At 41.1% G+C, this 21,477-nt stretch overlaps 1 protein-coding gene and 1 long non-coding RNA gene across 3 annotated transcripts in view; one reads left to right on the top strand and one right to left on the bottom strand.

Annotated features, from left to right (window-relative positions):
- The window catches only part of LOC308103841 (exostosin-1), a gene marked incomplete at both ends in the record, with an annotated part of 287,013 nt that overhangs the window by 134,025 nt on the left and 131,511 nt on the right, over positions 1-21,477 (bottom strand). The window lies entirely within an intron of this gene.
- Positions 10,554-12,474, top strand: LOC308103313. The gene is made up of 4 exons (XR_013934720.1): positions 10,554-10,688; positions 11,191-11,306; positions 11,984-12,005; positions 12,179-12,474. It is a non-coding gene; the product is annotated as an uncharacterized lncRNA (long non-coding RNA).

The raw sequence follows: 21,477 nt of genomic DNA, 5'->3' as shown, positions 1-21,477 counted from the left end.
TGCATGACACGTTGGGTAGAGAAAAACTTTTGAATAATCCGTTAGCATGCGCTGGCCATGACAATGCAGCTGTTGTTCGCCAAGACGCTGATAATGAAACTGATATGGCTTGAGCTCATCGTGAGCTGAATTTAATTAGCGAGCAGTAATCCCCCCTAAGTTTAGACAGATTGCCACACTGTGCCTGAACCCTGCAGAAAGAAATAGCACGATATGCCCCCATTTAGCTCGCCAAGTTCACTAGCAATGCATTCTCATGTACAGAATTAACGGGTAGGGTATAATGGATTATTGGCATCTACACACACACTCTGTATAATTTACCTTTGACTGTTAGAATCACAGAGGCTCTGCTGGAGCAGTTGGGATATGAGAAACTGCTGCGTTACTGTGTTACAATGAACAGGATTTGTTTTGGGGATTTAGCTCTCTCTGTTCTCAGCGTCATTTGAGCGCAGTGGGTCCGTCCAGCTGCGTAGAGGAACCCAGTCAAGCGCCAAGGTAGGAGGTTGTTACATGCGAAAAAAGAACAGATCTACAAGCTAGATCTGTAATGTTTAAGCAACGCCCCGTGCAGAATTATTATTACATCGACGGGCAAGTCTGTGGGTCAAAAGGATTAAGGAGGATGACGGACCATGAGGGAGGAGACAGAAGTATTGAGTTTGTGTCAGTCAAAGATACAAAGAATATTGTTGTATTGTAAACTTTTTGCGGGCAGCAAATCGCTTTCAAGCGTGAAGAATTCAACATCTAATTAGCTGAAACATCTGCAACGGCAGGTTTGAGAGGCTGCATTGTGTGCAGTTCTGCTGTTTGGTTGATTTACTCCTTACTTTACTCCTGTTAAATATTGTTCCAATATGTGGAATATGCAGAAAAACAGTTAAATGATACAGTAGGAGAGGCTGTTTAAATACAAAAATACCATCCATGTACGCACTCCTTAAACAGAGACGTCTTCGCTGGCTCTCCAATCCAATCAAGATCTCCCTTTTTTTATTTCGATTTTTATTAACACGAGAACAACGATATAACACCATTATAACATTATAACATTCCAGGAATAGAAAGCCTGCCGTTACTATTTGCTTGGATTCCCCATTGATGATGTCACTGGTAGGCGGGTTTCTGAACTGTCCACAGCCCTCCTCTGAGACACAGACCGAGTAGACAGAAATGGTACCATATTATAATGAGCATTAGTGAGGACCAATTATATGAAGATATAGGCTCTCTCGTTGGAGATACCCTGGACGGGCTGGAGGAGGTGGAGTAGGTGATGAAGGTGCGTATAGACCCCTTAACAGACAACGTCACACTGATAAGAACCAGTATGCGCTCGCAGGCCGGCACCAAATGAACTCCACCGCTCATAAGATGCGATGTTAAAGTGGTCACAGTCTCACGTGTAAAAAAAAAATGCATCCCATCAAACTTTCAGATGCTGTTTTTCTTACAGTGTGGAGGATGAATGAACTGAAACCAGCGAACCGGATCTGTTGGGAATTGATTACATGAAACAGTCACCTGTGCGTCCAGCCTCAATGTTGGTAAACAAATAATTGGTCTATAGCGAGTAAGCTGGATGCTATCATGGACAACCACTCCAAAATATTATGCTTGGTGCAGTGCTACAATACAAAAGTATAGGAAATCAATGGATTTGATTATTTATGCCTTAGCAATAATTCCTAGTTATTAGTTAAAAGGAACACTCCATATTTTACTGTGCACTTTCATTTCTCTGTATTTGTTTTAATTCAATCCAATTTAAGTTTTATTTCTGGTCTCTCCACTGCTGCAGTCCTCAATCTATAAATTATTTGTTCGGAATTAATCAAATCTGCCCTGTGAAATAAATATTTCTTTCCCCACCTGCTGTGTTTGCTTCTTACCACTGATGACAGGCCTCTACTGGCTGCTTGGACGAGGGTGTGTTTACTCTCTCAGTGGGAGTCTCTCTCTCTCTCTCTCTCTCTCTCTCTCTCTCTCTCTCTCTCTCTCTCTCTCTCTCTCTTTCTCTCTCTCTCTCTCTTTCTGTCTTTCAGTGTTTTTCTTTCTCTCTTGCACTCAATATTTTCACACTCACTTGCTCGTACAGTATGTGTGCAATCAGACTCGCACACACACACGCACGCACGCACGCACGCACGCACGCACGCACGCACGCACGCACGCACGCACGCACGCACGCACGCACGCACGCACGCACGCACGCACGCACGCACGCACGCACGCACGCACGCACGCACGCACGTACGTACGTACCTCAAAATTGTACTTAAAGGTTTCATGACGTTCAGTTTTACCACACATTAAAAGTCTTTGTCATGGTCCTTCAAACGTGTATAGAAAGTTTTAACAAAAAATTCCACTGCATTGATCCATGGCAGGTGTTTTTCTCTCACATTTCTAAAGCCTTTTCAACTGCAATGAAAAAATAAATCTTTGCCTGCGGGTGTCGCTGGTGAGGGATTTTGCCTGTCAATCATCGCCTCTGCTCCGCCCCCCCCCCAAAGGAAAGGATAGGGGAGGGGAGGGGCGAGGAGGAGAGTGGGCGGGATTAATCGACAGTGACCTCACTGTCGAAGGCCAAGCTCAGATTACTTTTCAGCCTAATTATTCAGAAAACCCCAGACTACAGAAAATCCACTGAATGTTCAAAGTTCAGATTTTTTGGGTGTAATTGAGGTTATAAAACCCCAAAAAAAACATTAAAAAAAAAAAAAAAACCTTTAAGTAAAGTACATAGGCCTTACTAATTGTACTTGTTACTTTCCACCACGGTTCTGCTCAATGGAGAGTAGTTGTCAATATTGAGCTCCGTCACAACTCAAAAGGATTCACGGAACACAGCGTATCTGTCAAGCTTAAATTCGGTGGTACACTTTTTTCCACACACTATAACACAATTTCCATCAAAATTAGTGTAGGGTTTTTTTTAACTAGAAAAAAAAACACCCATCGGTCGTTTGGCCCTGTCCTATCTGAAAGGCTTCCCATATCCCCATACCGCCATAACCCGCCTCACCCCTCATACCTCCCACCCGCCAGCCAACAACCCCTCACCCACATATTGCCTTAACTCCACCCATACCTCATTAATGCCACTCCCACCCCCCCCACGGCCTTTGTCAAGCCTTGGTATGGTCAAAAAATAAAGAAGAAGAAAATGCTTCAAGTTGTAATAGACAACATTCAGCCATAGATGTCGCACTAAACTACACATCGCAATACCTCTGTTGCATAATGTTGACTCTTTCCCTGTATCAGGCCTAATGTGTTGGCTGCCTCCAAGCGTCTCTGAAGGGGGAAAAGGTACTTTTCCCAATGAGGCAATGGATAATGGACAATCAATGGATAATGGACAATCAATCATAAATAAAAAAATAAAAAAATCTCTCTCTCTCATTGTGAACTTCTATCTTATTCAGTATTCACCCACAAAGCTCCAATACAGCCCTGATTAACACAAAACATATCACAGTCATTCATCGTTTTCCCCAGCCTTACAGTCTCTGACGCTGCATAGTCAATAGCACTCAGTAAGTAATATGGGCGGTTTTATGATCTGTGTACAGCTGAGAGCTGTTGAGTTTGGTTTGCAAGAGTCAGGTTTGTTGGTACTGTACATGCAGACCTGCTGAGCAAGCTGTATACAGCCTGCGGGGTCAGTCATCCTATTAACCTGTTCTCATTCTGATTGATGGCGAGCACACAAATCACAAGTGTAGGTGGTGATGGGCTGAACAGGAGTGCAGCGACGGATAAGGCCACCAAATACTTTACATATAGCATCGAACTAAATGTGCCTTGTTTGGTTCCCCAGATTGACACTGCTGTGAAGAAATAGCATGGCTCCTAAAAATACTCCTTGTAGCATCACAACTGACCTGCAAATCTGATAGTAATGATACGTCTCTACTGATCCATTGGATAAATATTCAGTCATAACAGTGAGGTAAGTTAACATAGAAATAAGTCCCAAACAAGAGCAAATAAAACAACCTGTCATGACAGAGGCTCTCCCTGAGTGTGTGTGTGTGTGTGTGTGTGTGTGTGTGTGTGTGTGTGTGTGCGTGTGTGCGTGTGCGCGTGTGCGCGTGTGCGTGTGTGCGTGTGTGTGTGTGTGTGTGTGTGTGTTTGTAGAGAAGTGACCATTTTGGAAGTGGCATGTACATTTGACCACAGCCTGGAAGAGGCATTCCTTACCAAGGTGCTTAAGTACCAACGTCTTAAGGATGCTATTATACAACTTGGTTACAAATGTAAACAGCTTGTGTTCATATTTGGAAGCCTCAGTAATGTCCATAAATCAGTCGTGAGAGGCCTGCAGATTGCAGGAATGCCCAAGCCAAGAGCTAAGGCATTGGCAAAATTCTGTTCAGTGTCTGTGATAATTGGCAGTCGCCCTATACGTATGGAGGAGGCGATGCTTCCTGTTCCCGTGATCTGAATCCTGAAATACTTGTTGTTGAGTTTTACCAAGTTTGCGCATCTACTATTGTTTGTGTTCAAGAATTTCTTGTTAAATGTGAACGCAAATAAAGATGTTAAATGTGTGTGTGTGTGTGTGTGTGTGTGTGTGTGTGTGTGTGTGTGTGTGTGTGTGTGTGTGTGTGTGTGTGTGTGTGTGTGTGTGTGTGTGTGTGTGTGTGTGTGTGTGTGTGTGTGTGTGAGAGGATGGCTAATTTATTCTGCGTGCATCACACATGAATCAACATGTGTGATGCACACAGCTCAGGGTATAATTAGTTTAACTCAGGCCAAGTGTGACTGCTTAAATCAGACATCACCAACCCCACAGTCGACATTTGTGGGGACTGTGATGTAGCGGCATCACACACACACACACACACACACACACACACACACACACACACACACACACACACACACACACACACACACACACACACACACACACACACACAGTTGTAGACACCCTTTCGGAGCCACACCATATGCAGACCTCATTGTCCTCTATGTCTACTCAGGGTCCACTTTGGGTCCACTACTGTACATGCCCATGCGAACCCATGATTGAAACCACCTGTAACAGATACACTGCCAGTATATTCAGCCTAACCAGCCTATCTCACCACTGTGTGCCGTGTGAGTTCTCTGCCACTCTCTGGGCCAGAAAAACACCAAAAGGCTGTCGTCACGCCCCACCTGCCACACTATTGTCTGCACTTCACACAGTTCGCCTGTTTCCCGAAAATATGGCCCTTAGATTCACACAACATGATAATCCATGGTGATGGAGCAATGGTACAATCACTTACACAACTTAGAATGATGGATAGGGACTCTGGAACAGGTTTTCATTTGCAATGACTGTGTGACACTTACAGAATATACTAACTTAGTTTAATTGATCCAAACCAGAAAACAATCGATTGATAGATCATTAAAATAAGCACGAATGCTTTCATGATTTTCAAGAGGGGCCTTGGTCCAGAAAAGGTGGAGAACCAGTTGCTGTAGTTTACTTCAATCAAACCTTTTCTGGATCAAGTGGATATTATTCTTCAGATGCATTCTAAAGATACCCGGAAGATTGCTGAGTGTATTCTGTCTTAGCTTTTGGGACAGGAGAACGGGAGGAAGTGATAAAAGGAGGAAGCACTTTGTGAACTGCATTGGGGTCACAAACTGACAGTTAGACGTTACTTTGAGATTAGAGATTATGAGTGTCCACATACCGTACATTACAAAATGCAATGACAAGGCATGATTCATGTTCAACTGTTGTACCACATTGGGAAATATTTCATTATCACACATGCACAGATCAAACCCATTCTTTACCTAGGGTGGGAAAGAGGGAAAATGCAGTGATGAAACACAATTTGATTTCTTCCGTGTCGCCGAATGCCTAATTCTCCTTACACCTAGCTCTTTGAACAATGTAAAAACACTGTACTTTTCTAATCATTTAATGAACTAAACACACCGATCTGTAAGTTTAAACCCACATACACTGTTCAGAATACCCCCCCCCCCCCTCATATAAATCCAAGATTGTATACAGTACTGTACCTGACCTGGCATCTGTCTACATAACATGCTATCTAAGTTACATTTTAGCCTTTGCATAATCCTGCAAGATCGTCAAGGCTGGGGTACGCTGTCTTAATATTTTACTTGAAAATTAAATTTTCAGAAAAAATACAGCCAAAATTATAAACTTACGTGAACTTAGTGCTTTGTGCATTCTTAGTATTGTATAAAATAGGTCATATATGTAAATATATCTATACAAATCTAAATATTTCTGTGTGTGTGTGTGTGTGTGTGTGTGTCCGTCCGTGTCCGTGTCCGTGTGTGTGTGTGTGTGTGTGTGTGTGTGTGTGTGTGTGTGTGTGTGTGTGTGTGTGTGTGTGTGTGTGTGTGTGTGTGTGTGTGTGTGTGTGTGTGTGTGTGTGGAAGTGTGCGTGTGTGTGTGTGTGTGTGTGTGTGTGTGTGTGTGTGTGTGTGTGTGTGTGTGTGTGTGTGTGTGTGTGTGTGTGTGTGTGTGTGTGTGACTGCGTGACTGCGTGCATTGGCAATGTTGAAAATGAGTGGTATTACCCTTTAAGTTCTCTTTGAGAAGGACCCATTCAGTTTAAATCATAACCAGCAGCCCTTGGTTAGAGGATCGGAGAGACCTCACATTGTACTGTAACTAGATTCTCGAAGCGCCCCGAGAACCCATCCGCTGCGCGGAATACAGCATATAACATTATGATATAATAATATATTATTATATGTAATAATATATAATCTAATATAATATATAACATCATTAATACAATATTTATTATTATTTAGTATAAGATATAATATACATATTAATACATATTATTTTAATGTCTAACATTATGATATCTAACAGTTTATTGCAATAATGATTTTAATGTGTAATTTATTTATATATAATAACATATATAGAATCTATAGAAATATCCATATTCATATGTATATTATTTATATAGATCCACCGTCTTTCTCTCGTGTAATACTATATAACATGTATATATGGAATATATGTAAATATCCATACAATATCCATATTCATATGTATAGTATTTATATAGATCCACCGTCTCGTCTCTCCCTCTCTCTCTCTGTTGTTTTTTCATAAACCTGGTTGCTTGTTTCACTATCCAAATTGAGATTTTTCTCCCCGTGTCTCTCTGTCATAGGCCAGTGTTGCCATGTCCTGTTATTGTAAGCGACTTGTAAGCGACTTTGAGCGAGCTGGAACACACACACACACACACACACACACACACACACACACACACACACACACACACACACACACACACACACACACACACACACACACACACACACACACACACACAGTCTCTGTCTCTGTCTTTCTCTCGCTCCCCGTGGCGAGGAGGAATGGAGGCAAATGGAGGAAAATTCACAGACCCGATTGCTTATTTCTCGCGCGCAACCTGGCAACGTTGATTCTCCTTGTGGCGCTCACGCTAAAGGGAACAAAATGGTGTACTCGAAATGTTGTCCGGCTCGCGGTGTTTCGGTGTCGTTCGGTGGTGGTCGGCGGTGACGCTAAGGAACACCATGGTCGACCGTAATGTTGTGAGCTTGTGCTGGCCGCAATTAATTATGCTCAGAGAAGGCAAATGTGTGGTGAGCAGTGAAAAGTAGCCTACTGCACCCGTAAATTAATTGCACGCGTTGTGGCTTGTGTTGTTAGTGACATTGATATGTTGTTGTTGTGTTTAGTGCGAAACAATGACACGGGGAAATTATGCATTATGCATTATGAAGGGAGGCTACTGTGCTGCTCCCTTGCAAGATAATGAGCTGCTTCGACACAAAAGCAGGAATCATTTTCTACTGAAAAGACTGGACACATGATTTTAGCAATAATTCTTAATTGGGGAGGACCAGATGGATCGAACCAGCTTGTAGGCATGAGAGGCAAGCTTCAGACAGGTTTTTAGAAGGTCTGTCATTGGGGGGCCAGAGGACCCAGAACTTGTTGGAGATATCATCAGGGACGATACCATGGAATGCATTCTCTCCAGAAGTGGCATTTAGAGCCACTGTAGCAACAGGACATGTAATAGTATTTATTATACTTTTTCTGCCGGATACTCCTGTTGAATTGTTTTTTTATTTTGTGTGCATATAATACATCTAGTAGACCACATATTGTTTCTTGTTCTTGTTATATTATGGGGCGGCAGTGGCTCAGGGGTAGAGTGGCCGGTAGAACGGCCGGATGGGATAGAGCAGCCGGATGGGAACCGTGAGGTTCCCAGTTCAATCCCTGGCTCCGCCAGAGTTAGTGTCGAAGTGTCCTTGAGCAAGACGCTGAACCCCTAATTGCTCCCGATGAGCAGGTTGGTTTGGCCTTGCATGGTTTCCTCTGCCATCGGTGTGTGAATGGGTGAATGTAACGCACAATGTATGTAAAGCGCTTTGGATAAAAGCGTTATATAAATGCACTATTTACCATTTATGATGGTCAATTCCTTACATGCAAATAAACTGACCTGAGATGTGTGAGTTGAGTTATCTTCTTTCAAAACCTTTTTATTAAAAAAAAAACCTCACCAATACCTTTCACAATACTTTTGCTGCAACAACTGATAACAGATTATCTTAAAAAAAACATCTTGCACCATCATTTCAATCAACAAAATCAAGAAGTCATAGTGACTGTGGCAGAATTGCCTGAAGCTCAGATCAACAGCTCAATTGCCTAAAATGAGAGAAACAATAAAAGACAAGTAAACCACTCAACCCGGTGGCCCTATTTTGGACATGTCATCATAGTGTAGGTGAAAACTTTTTCAAATTGCATCAATCTATGGGAATATAGTAAGTGGTTAAAAGTAAAAAAAAACAACAACACTGGACTGGGTTAGTAGAAGGGAGATGATTATTTTGACACTATGCACTAGACCGGGTGTACTGTGATAGGTTGGCAGGAGGGCATGATATAATTTCCTTTTTCAGTGGGACAAGTGTACACTTGGTGGGCTTTGTGCACCAGCTTGTGGTAATGGACTGATAGAATATAAGAATGCAGAATCATTGTGACATGTCACATTGCCTCCTCTGTACCACATGAAAAGAAGAAAGTGAAGAGATTCAGTTGAGAGGCTGTCAGAGAGGTGTGTGAGATGCAGAGTGCATTTAAGGAGACAACAACGGTAGGGGTAAACACAGGAGATAGTGGGAGCGCATGTTGTGTGTGCGCGCGTGCGTGCGTGCGTGTGTCAATTCTTTTGAGAAGCTATCTACCCACCCAAGAAAAGATGTTTCTCCAGAGATGTAACAAAGAATAGAATAGAATTTTATTATTTTGTCTTTAGCTTTGTCTCCATTTCTCTGTTTCTTGGTTTTAGTTTCTCTCGCTATCCATTCTGTTGACGACTAAACACTCAAAAAGAAAAACAAAAGACAAAGATGCATAGAAACTAATGCCTAAACTTTAATTTAAACAGTTGACTTGTGCTGTTAGACAATGCTGTTGCTGAGTCAATCCCAAGTCCTTTGACTCTGTGTGTGTGTGTGTGTGCGCGCGTGTGCTTGTGCGTGTGTGTGTGTGTGTGCGTGCGTGCGTGCGTGCGTGCGTGCGTGTGTGTGTGTGTGTGTGTGTGTGCTTGCGTGCTTGCTTGCGTGCATGGGTGCGTGCGTGCATGTGAGAGAACTGAAAAACATGGTATCTAGACCCCCCACACACACACACACACACACACACACACACACACACACACACACACATCGACAGTGAATGCTACTGTATGTGCACAGGACAGGAGTTATATATTCTATAACATTTTCATATTTATTTTCATATTATTTTCTATTTCAGTAGGGTCATTTGAAACATGCATACAAGTTGACCAGCTTGCATAGTCCTGTACGTACTGTACAGTATTGCAAGTTTGCATTTACTGTATGTTCTGGATCTCCCAACTGTGAAAGCCATTCAAGTGACTTCTAGAAAAAGAATAACTATCCAAATTGAGATTTTCAACAACTAGATTTTCAGGTCGCTACGACCACTACTGCCTTCAAACCTAGTTCTATGGCAGACCCCTGAACAGTATTTGTGCCAAGTTTGGTGTGGATCGGAGAAACGGTATGCCTGCGCGTCCGCCCGCCGGCCCTGTCTCAGGCCACGTGCATTTTCAGAGCGTGTGCACTTGTCAAAGTCAATTATTATTTTATATTAATGTTATATTATCATTAAAATCTTAGTGTTTTGCCAACTATTTGGGGGTGCACTTGCAATACCCTTGCGGCCCACCAGTGGGCCCCGGCTCACAGGTTGAGAACCGCTGTTTTAGAGTGTTGAGTCTCCATGCTAGAAGGAGGAAGTACCGTTGGAGGAAGGAAAGACCCAAAAACATATGCATTGAGATAAGGCCTCATGTGTCCACACCCTGTGTTGCAAAATGCAATGATTCAAACAATCATTCAAACACACAAACACACAAACACACAAACACACACAAATACACACAAATACACACAAACAATGACTAAACAAGCCCAAAGCCACAAGAGATAAACAGCCTGCCTACAGTATAAAACACGATTCTGGCTCATATAAATAAGGCACATGAATCTCTCAACCATCATACACAGCATTCTTCTTCACTGCCTTTGATATCAGTTTTTGTTTAGACTGAATCTGTGGAAAGGTAAGAAATAATTGCTAATGGCATTTTTATGTTTTATATTTGTGTGCATATTTGTGTACAATCACTAGAGATGTAGGCCAGCTTGCCTATTTGTAGTGTAGCCTTCATTATGATATAACATATTATTTGACAGAATTAAATAGCAGATTTTAGAGAATATTATTAAATCCTTGATTTCTTTGATGAATTTAATTATTTCCATTTAGATTTATTTCTTATTTATGACTTGGTTTCTGTAAATAATATTTTTACCAATTATTATAAATATATTATGTTTATAATACATTCTGGTGTCATACAATTTCAAGCATTTCACACACACACACACACACACACACACACACACACACACACACACACACACACACACACACACACACACACACACACACACACACACACACACACACACACACATTCATTTGCGTCATGAAAATGAATTGAAAATGATCAAACCGATTTAACCAAAGGCCATCTTTATGTGTTTGGTTCTTGATTTTAGGATGAGGCTTGCTGCAGTCTTTTCTGTGCTACTGCTGCTGGTGGTCCTGCAACCTGAACCAGCAGAGGGGATTTGGACGTGGCTAGCAGGTCTTGCACACCATGGCATAAAATCAGGTAAAACCTTCACTAACCTAACTTTAGTTCTTTGTTGTCAACTCTTATCAAGGTAAAAAAAATCTACTACTTCAGTTTTTAAGATTATTTGAGCCAGCATTGATGTTCAGGAGGTTGCCATTAGTATCTTCTGTGTCCAACATTGGGCAGCACTGGCTCAGGAGGTAGAGTGGCCACTTAGGAATTGGAAGGTTCCTGGTTCGAAACCCAGGCTCCTCAAGTGTTCTTGAGCAAGACACCTAACCCCTAACTGTTCCTGATGAGCACGTCGGTGCTCATGGTTCAGAGATAGGATAGCAATATACTTTCCCCTGGCCCAGGCATGTGCCTATAAACATCCTCAATATAAAACGTGGTTTAAAATTTAAACTGGATTACATTTCTCATGAGGATCCATTTGGTTACATTTGTAAAACTCCTAGGCTAGGGCCTAGGAGTTTTACAAATGTAACCAAATGGATCCTCATGAGACCCCCCCCCCCCCCCCGCAAAATAATTAAATACATAAATAAAACACAAAAAAGAAAACAAAAAGGAATAATTCATGTCTGCTTTAAATATTACTAAAGGGATCAGGACATCGTAGAAGCAATACTTATTATAATTGTTTATTATTATAGTAACGTTGCATTGCTGTGATGTGTGTTGACATTTTATTTGCATTCTCTCACACACAGCCGTGCGTCATTTTGGTCGCAGGTAAATATTTCTTGGTACCAGCACTTCAGTTACACCATTGCTTGCAGTACTATTACGCCCTACTACTACCAATAATAATGATAACAATAAGAAGAAGAAGAAGAAGAAGAAGAAATAATGAGTCATATGCTGTATATAGTTATGCCAAATAAAATGGTCAATTTCAATCTTAGGAGGAGAGATATCCCAGAGAGATTTGACAAACCCAGGGGATATGACGATCCAAGAGGATATGACGGTCCAAGGGGTCCTCCAAGCGGTCCTCAACAGGAAGGCTGATCATCCAGTTTCTGTCAGCCCTCCTCTCACTTCCTGTTTTGCCATTTGATGAAGTAAATACTAACTAGCCTGCTAGTTGTCTCTCACATTAAACAATGTTTCTATTGGAGTGCATTTACCTACTAAATTTATCTTAGCTTGATACTTCATGCTGTCCTTATGAATAAATATGCATTGCAAAAAGTCAAAACAGCTCTGGTGTGTCTAAATGCTATACTATATTTCTAATATCATGTAAATTATAAATACACTTTCATTGTGTCTATCTGGACATGTGTTTGTGACAGCTGGGCAGAATTAGTATGTGTGTGTGTGTGTGTGTGTGTGTGTGTGTGTGTGTGTGTGTGTGTGTGTGTGTGTGTGTGTGTGTGTGTGTGTTCCACATTCCTTAAGGACACTGCACTGATGAGGACATCATCAAATTCACAGTAAAAGCCAAACCACCAGACTCAATCTTTCCATCTGGTTCCCCTCCACTCAGGTCCCTCATTGCTTGCACCAGACCACACAAACAGGTCACTGAAACACTGTCACACATCTTGAATGGCTGTTATGCATACAAATCAGAATCAGCTTTATTGATCACAGGTTTACAGAAGTTAAGTGGGTGAAATTTGTTTCTGTGCATAGTTCCCATCGTATCGTTATTTCCATAGAAGAAAGAAAGGCAAGAAGAAGAGAGGGGGGGGCAAGGGGGGAAAGGATATCAAACAAGAAAAAACAAATAACAAATTATCTACATATTTACACATGGTACCTGAGATAAGATATAAGGTGCGTGAGCATCGCACCAGTGCATGATATACTTATGGACGTTAGTTAAGGTGTTAGAAAAAAAGCACACAAAAAGACAAGTCAGTGCGTTGGACATGGGATTAAGGTGAAAAATTTCAGTGTGTGTCGACCGCATAATCCCCATAAGGTAGACTGACACTGGTATAATCCGCAAGTAGGTCCACGAGGAAGATCAAAGAAAGAAAAGTCACTTGTCTGTATAATCCACAGATACGTCCAAGCCAAGGAAGAGCTAAATCCAAGTCACTTGTCCCTAGTATAATCCACAGGTAGGTCCAAGGAAGAGCAAAAGTATGTCTGAGACCAGCCTGACAGCACCGCCTGTCATCAGGCTGCTGAACAAGGCATAAGCTGCCTTGTTCAGCAGTCTGACGGCAGCCCGGTGAAAACTGTTCAAGAACCTGGTGGTGCAAAGGGATGAACATAGCACGTCACAATGACACACTAGTGGAACTCATAGCAAACGACATATCAAAATATCACACATCCTCAGTGAGAATGTACAAAATCCCTGTGTAATTCCATTCATGTTTCATCTCTGTGTGATAACACAGACATTTTTATATCTTTGACAGCTACTATACCAGGTGTTGTTGCTGTGGTTGATGAAGAGTCCAGAGAAGTGTCTGTATTAGCCTGCACCTTTGACCCTAGCCTAGACCATAAATACCAACCCCTTCTACATACCATCTCAGAGCTGGGCTATACAGTAGGTGCAGACTATTTGTTTTTGTATTTGGTAGCCTAGGTCTAGGACATACCCACAGACTGGTTGTTTAAGGGTTTCAACAACTTGGGATGCCCAAAAAGAAAGGAAAAAAAAGTTGGCAAAGTACTGTGCTGCCTCTGCCATAATTGGTAGCCGCCACATATGGCGGAGACGCTGTTACTTATACCCATAGAGTACTGAGTGATATGCTTATTGTATCATGAAGACATATGCCATGATTTTGTGAATGTAACCTTAACAGTACATTTAATATTTGGTCCTTGTATTCTCTCCTTTAGACAGCAGAATATGGTGGGAGGTTGTTAAAATTTGAACAGGACATTCTTTGACTTTATGATGATGGCTTTATCAGCCTAGCCACAATTTTTTTTTAAATATAACCTTCTTCGCTAACAAACCTCTGTAGTTACCACTATATTAATTTGTAAGTATTAGCAACTATTAATGGCATAGCTACTAAACGGGGTTGTTGGTGTGCTGTTATGGTATAGCCAGGTGGTTTTCAAAGTGAAGAGGAACACACACACACACACACACACACACACACACACACACACACACACACACACACACACACACACACACACACACACACACACACACACACACACACACACACACACACACACACACACACACACACACACACCACCCTTCAATCCTGATACAATATATGGTTTTATTTTCTTCCTTTTTTTTTTATCAAACCCCACCCATTGCCCCTTACCTTGAATGTCAACATCAAATCTCAGCCCACCCTTGTCCAATATTCAGTGGTGGAGAAGAAGTATTTCAGTATATCAGATTTTCTACTTAAACCCTATTTAATTTATATACTTCACTGATCGGAGTTGTCCCCAGGGGTCTATAATAGGCCCCCTCCTTTTTTCCATCTACACCAAATATCTTTGCCAAAAATAGCCGATCTACAAACTCACAATACATACGGATTTGCTTTTTTTGCTGAATGTCCGCCCCAGAAGAGGGACTCTAGAATTCATGTAAGTAAAAGTAAAAATATTGGTATAAAAATATACAGTACTAGATGGCACGCATCATATCATTTGATTGAATTAGTAATGCAATAGTATGCCTTTACTTTAAAGTTGTACAATGCAGAATCACAAATAACGATTTTTAGCAACCTCTGCTGGTCACTACCGTCACTGCATACAATTTCCGTAGTCCTCGATTACCCAGAATTCCATTCGTTTTCACCGGAAGCCGGAAGCGTTTCAAAAAGCGATCTTTTAATTGTTTTATACTATCTACGGATCGTTTCTCTTAGCCAGTGGAGCATTAGTTACCATGAGCTGTGCTTTCTTTTTCTGTTCTTTTTCGATCTTCCAATCCTACATTCTCTTAAAATCAGCGTGAGGTTCCTTTTTGTTATTAGCGCGGTAGTTCCTGGCCAAACAGGAAACCGTTGCGTTAGTTCCTGGCCAAACAGTGCATTTCCGCCTCCGTTTTCCGGCCAGATGACGTCATTTCCCCGGGAAAGTCCCCCCCTTCACCGTTCAATAGTAAATATATAAATAAAAGGCTTCCGGGGGTGAAATTCATGGAGTGGGTGTTGTGAAACTTTTGCCACTCACAAAAGATATACAATTTAACTTTAGTTTTGTTGAAAACGTTACCTAGTATGCCTTTAATGTTGCAGCTGGTAAAGGTGAGGCTGGTTTAAATTACTTTACGTTATGTTGGTTAACTTACCTACAGTAGCCTACTGAAACCCTCAGTATACTGTATACTTATTTGACCCGGGTCCCCCAGGGCTCTATACTTGGAATGGAAATACTCAAGTACCTCAAAGATTCACTTAAGTAGTACAGAACTTTAGTAAATGTATTTTACTTTTCCACCTTTGTTATCCACTCCACAGCTTCTTGCTACTGGCACTTGCTACTTGTAATCCATCGACATAAACAACCTGGCACATTGAACAGTTTGAACTGTCGTGCTTCTGGGCTTTTGCGCTGAGGCATACTGTAAATGAACACTTGTAAGCTGTGTTATTCTTCAAGATATAAACTTGCTAGAGATGTTGAATGAGAGGTTTGTGTGGTATTTTAAAGTGTTGAGTCCGCGCTAGAAGGAGGAAGCACTGTTTGGAGGAGGAAGGAAAGACCCAAAAACATATGGTCCGTCTTTGCATTGAGATAAGCCCTTATCTGTCCTCATACCCTGTGTTATAAAATGCAATGATTCGTATACTGTTACGAAATACAACACACACAATGAGTAAACAAGACCAAATAAGGCACAACAGAAAGACCTACAGTATAAAACACTATTCTGGTTCAGTAAAAGGCACATGACTATCAACATACACAACATTCACATGGTCATAGCTTTCCAATTGGTTCACAAAGTTTTTTTTTTTTAATAGACAGAATCTGTGGAAAGGTAAGAAATAAGCATTAACAGCATTTTTAAGGTTAATGTTTTCATGCATTTTCTTTATGTTTACTATTAATGCTACAGAGACATAAAATACTTTTGCCAGCTTGACTTTTTCATTATTTCATTATTCATTATGACTGAATACAATATATTATTTGACAGAATTAAATAACACATTTTAGGTTTGTGTATTTATAATAATGGATTTTTATAACAAATGCAGCTGTGGTCACCCACAGTGTGGTAACGCCTATAGAAACTGATGTACTGTAAATAGAAATGAATTGAAAATGATCAAATCGAGTTCATCAAAGGCCCTCTTTATGTGCTTCGTTCTTGATTTTAGGATGAAGCTCGCTGCAGTCTTTTCTGTGCTACTGCTGCTGGCGGTCCTGCAACCTGAGCCAGTAGAGGGGATTTGGAAGTGGGTAGAAGGACTTGTGCAGGATGTGCAACATGCCATTCCACATATAAAAAAAGGTAAAACCTTCACAAACCTACAGTAAATGTAGTTCTGTATGTTGTCAACCTTAAAGGGGCATTTTGGACCACGGTTTTCTTACCTTTTTCTATGATGTTATATCTTAGTATATATCTTATGAATGGTACAGTAGAAAAATGTCATAACTCCATCCCGGATCTGCCTCAGCTTAAAACTAAAAAAGTCCTGACGTCACTGCCAGTAGAGGGCGCTTTCCGCAGGTTCATGGCTTTACTTTTTGTATTGATATCCTCATTGGGGAATCTTAGATCGCTTCATATAAGAACTGTGTTCCAAGATTTTTTACTCATATAGATATGAAGCATCGACTGAAGGTGTAAATGTACACATTTACCCAAAGAATAACACAATATAAACACTAGAAATGAGTCAAACAAACCAAAGACTACATTTCCCATGAACGCAGCTGCTGGGGGACAGTGATTTCAGACCCGGAAGTAGACGTTCTTAAGACTTTTAAGGCAGAATTAATTCCATTTTCGCCAGAAACAGGCTGTATCAAATATGAATGAATATCATAAACGATGCAGAGCCACCCCCTGACAAAAACGCCAGGGTGGTGTGTTTATGTTCTGAACAGTTCTTATATGACGTGATCTAAGATTCCCAAATGGGGATTTCAACACAAAAAATAAAGCCACGAACCCGTGGAACAGCGCCCTCTAGTGGCAGTGACGTCAGACTTCGGTGCTCTATAGGCCTTGCGTTAGATCGCACATTTCAGTAGCTTTTTTTGTTTGTTTTTTTGTGAGATCTGACGTTCATAGTGACAGAACACTATGCAAAACAAAAAAAACAAAAAAAATGAAGTCTCGCTAGACGAGATTTCAATCTCGAGATTTCAATCTCGTCTAGCGAGACTCCGTATTTTTTTTCTAAATATGCGATCTAACGCAAGGCCTATTGGCACACGTTTTAAGCTGTGGCGTGATGGAGTTATGACATTTTTCTACTGTACCATTCATCGTAAGATATCATAACATCATAGAAAAGTTAAGAAAACCGTGGTCCAAAATGCCCCTTTAACTGCTCCTGATGAGCATATCGGCGACTTGCATGATTGCTGCTGCCGTCTGTGTGTCAATGCAATGCACATTGTAAAGCGCTTTGGAGAAAGCTGAACTGTTAAACTTGCATTTAATACAAATGCAGTTTATTTACATGTGTACTGAGCTACAATGACACTTTGAACCCTTGTTCAGGAGCCTACACATCATACTCAGTATGGGCAAAACAATTCCAGGGTCCTATGCCAATCAGCATTGAGAGCCAGTCACATTGCCTTAGTCAAATATGGCTACAGATCTTATGCCCATGGATAATCCCTTGTGGACTGGCGCCTCTCTCCCCGAATTGTTCGGCAGTTCTGGGAATGGTTCAGAGATAGGGTGGCAATAAATGGACCCTTATGAAAAACCACGACATTGTAGAAGCAATACTTATTATTTGTATATTAGTAGTTGCTTTGCTGTGATGTGTGTTGAAATATAATATTCACTCTCTCACACATGTGATCAATGACATGGGTGGTCATTTAGCACAGATGGGGTCTAAAAGCCGTGCATCCAGAGGCTTTGTTCGCCGTCGCAGGTAAATATTTCACCAGCACTTGCTACTACTGTTACTGCAAATTCCACCACTGCTTCTAGTACTATTACACCCTACTCCTACTACTACTGCAACTGTACTACTACTACTACTAATAATAATAATCAAGAATTGCTCATATACAATGTCATGCCAAATAAAATTGTCTATTTGAATCGTAGGAGGAAACAGAGATCTCTATCAACAGGATATGACAAAGAAAAGTGATGGTGACTAATTACAACAAGGCTACAGCGATGTTAAGGTTGATCATCCAGTTTCTGTCAGCCCTCCTGTGTATTTATCTATACACTTCTCTTAGCTTGATACTTCATGCTGTCCTGATGAATAAATATGCATTGTGAAAAGTCAAAACAGCTCTGGTGTGTCTCTTTCAAAAAAAAAGTTTTTACCATGATCAAAAACTATAAATACAGCATTAACTAGTAAGTATCATCATCATTTGTCCATCATCATCTAGGTCGTTCTCGGACAAGCCCTCTAACGGCTAGTTAAATGTCTCTTAATGCTTTGTTCCTTTGATAAATACTATATTATATTTCGGATCTCTTATAAATTATAAATGACACGTGTTTATCTGGACATCTGGCAGCCTTACTATTAACTTTTTATGTGTGTGTGTGCGTGTGCGTGTGCGTGTGCGTGTGCGTGTGCGTGTGTGCGCGTGTGCGTGTGTGCGTGCGTACGTGCGTGCGTGCGTGTGCATTGTGTACATGCACATGTGTACTGTGTGTTTTCAATCTCTCTTACTCCTCTTTCTTAACCACCTAAATCCTATGCAGTTAATTGACCAGGGTCCCCCAGGGGTCTGTACATTTTTTGGTCCCCTACTTTTTTCACTCTACACCAAATCTCTTCAATGAAAATAGCGTTGCGACGCGTCATGAACTTTTTTAAGATTTGTTTATTGACAGAGTACAATGTACATCCATCCATTTTACATTTTATACAGCAAGACAAGAAAAAAGACAATAGAAAACAAAAAGACAGAAAACAACCCTCCCCCCCAAACCCACCCCCCACCCCGGAATGGCACAATAAACATCATTGACTACAACAACCTTTGCAGTAATAGCAACCTCAACCAAGAGGAGTTAATGAAGGCAAAATCACTGTTTCGGATGTCATAGAATCTGAGATACCGTTTGACCCCAGGATTTGGATATTGGGTGATGTCAGTTTAATTCATGTGAACTTTCACAAGAAGTATTTTGTTTCACTTGCCAGCACGGCTGGAATTTTTTTTTCCTTGTCAATTGGAAATCTGAAAATTCTCCATCACAAAAACATTGGTTGAATGAACTTTCCTCTTATTGTACTCCTGAGTAGATCAGTTATTTTTGCAGCCTGTTTTCGTTGACAAGTCTCTCACATCCAGTATCTAGTGCATAACATGGTAGCCTTCCTGATGAAGGCTGTGTGGTCAAGACCTCCACGCCTGCAACTCATCTTCACCCTCTACCTCTGAGCTAAAGTTTCTTTATGAATGACTTTAGCTTACATACATACTATGTACTGTACAGTAACTACTGTATGCCCTTCTACTGTGACAGATTGCACATTCATTCGTTTTCGGGCCTATTGTAGGCAGGCAGGTCATCTGTCCGAGAGGTGTGTGTGTGTGTGTGTGTGTGTGTGTGTGTGTGTGTGTGTGTGTGTGTGTGTGTGTGTGTGTGTGTGTGTGTGTGTGTGTGTGTGTGTGTGTGTGTGTGTGTGTGTGTGTGTGTGTGTGTGTGTGTGTGTGTGTGTGTGTGTGTACGCACGAGCGTCAGTCAGATCTCGGTGTCAACAACGGCAGCAGTAGACACAACACAATTTTTTTTTAAGTGAAAGTGAAAGTTTGTCTCCGGGTTTTATAATAAAAAAAAAGAGCTAAGGACTAAATACATTGGATCCACTGGAAATACATGGTTTCCACCCGACCGAGACAATATGAAATTGGGCAAAAATAGCATTCCTTTATGACATCTTCTAGGTTTTCCAGCAACCAGGCATGAGTGTCAGAGCTTGTTTGTGAGTGAGTGAGTTTGGTTGCACACTGCTTCCCATTCCCATCAATCACTGTGTAAGGACATCCCTCAAGGCTCAGACAAATAGAGTTCCTAATATTGACACAATGACTTATCTCCTTTCACATTTTCCCCACAACGCAACTGCATGAAGAAAAATGGGTTTGCACTGGTTTTGATGAATGAACTGTGGACACATGCATGTGGCAGCGTCCACACTTACTGTCCATTGAGACTGGAGCTATATGTGTTAAACCTGATTTATACTTCGTCGCATGACAGTGTGAAAATAGCCGATCTACAAGCTCACAATGCGTCGCAAAGCAATGTGTTTTGAGCGTATAGATTGGCTATTTTCTGTGTTTTGATGATTAAGTATTAGACCCTGTCTAATACTTAGACAGACGGATGTAAAGATCCATGCCTTATCAAATGTGCACTCTTGGGACACCCTGGTGGCTCAACCAGTTACTACACTTACCAGTTAATTGTTACCTGTCCTGGATTTCTATAGGATCAATGCCTATTGCATAATAACCTACAACATCTTAAATAAAATCTGGAAAGCAAAAACACATATCACTCAAGCCCAAACTGCAAATCGTTCCATCTCAAATGTCAAATCCACTCTACTCTATGGATCCGAAACCTGGAAGATTACTATTAAAATACTCAACAGACATTCTTCAACCCCTGAATCCGACACCTCTTAGGAATCTACTGGCCCAACATCATCTAAAATGGCAACTTGTGGGATCTCATCAAGCTAGAAACAATTCAAATCAGGAGGAGAAAAAAATAAACTGGATTGGTCATACACTCAAAAAGACAAAACAATTATATCATAAAACATGCTCTAACTTGCAACCTGCATGGCAGGAGGATGAGAGGAAGAGCCATAAAGGGCTGTCATGGCAGCAACTGTATCGGAAGGCACAAGACCAGAGAGGATGGAGGAGTTTCATCAATGGCCTATGTTCCTCAGGGAATTGAAAGTTTGCTCTATCTACAATAAAGTATATGCTGCTTTGTGTTTCACAGCATTCTTCTCAGAGTAACTGTTGTAAAGCAAGAACGCATTTGCCAGTTATTATAGCTGAGCCAGGCAAAGTAAGCACAACATTATTGTAATGAGACTGTCTTGTC

This window comes from Gymnoscopelus braueri (genome assembly GCF_963280865.1).
Source record: "Gymnoscopelus braueri genome assembly, chromosome: 16".
Taxonomy (NCBI): Eukaryota; Metazoa; Chordata; class Actinopteri; order Myctophiformes; family Myctophidae; genus Gymnoscopelus; species Gymnoscopelus braueri.
Note: the sequence above shows the minus strand (reverse complement) of the source record. Positions and strands in the feature narration are given on the sequence as shown.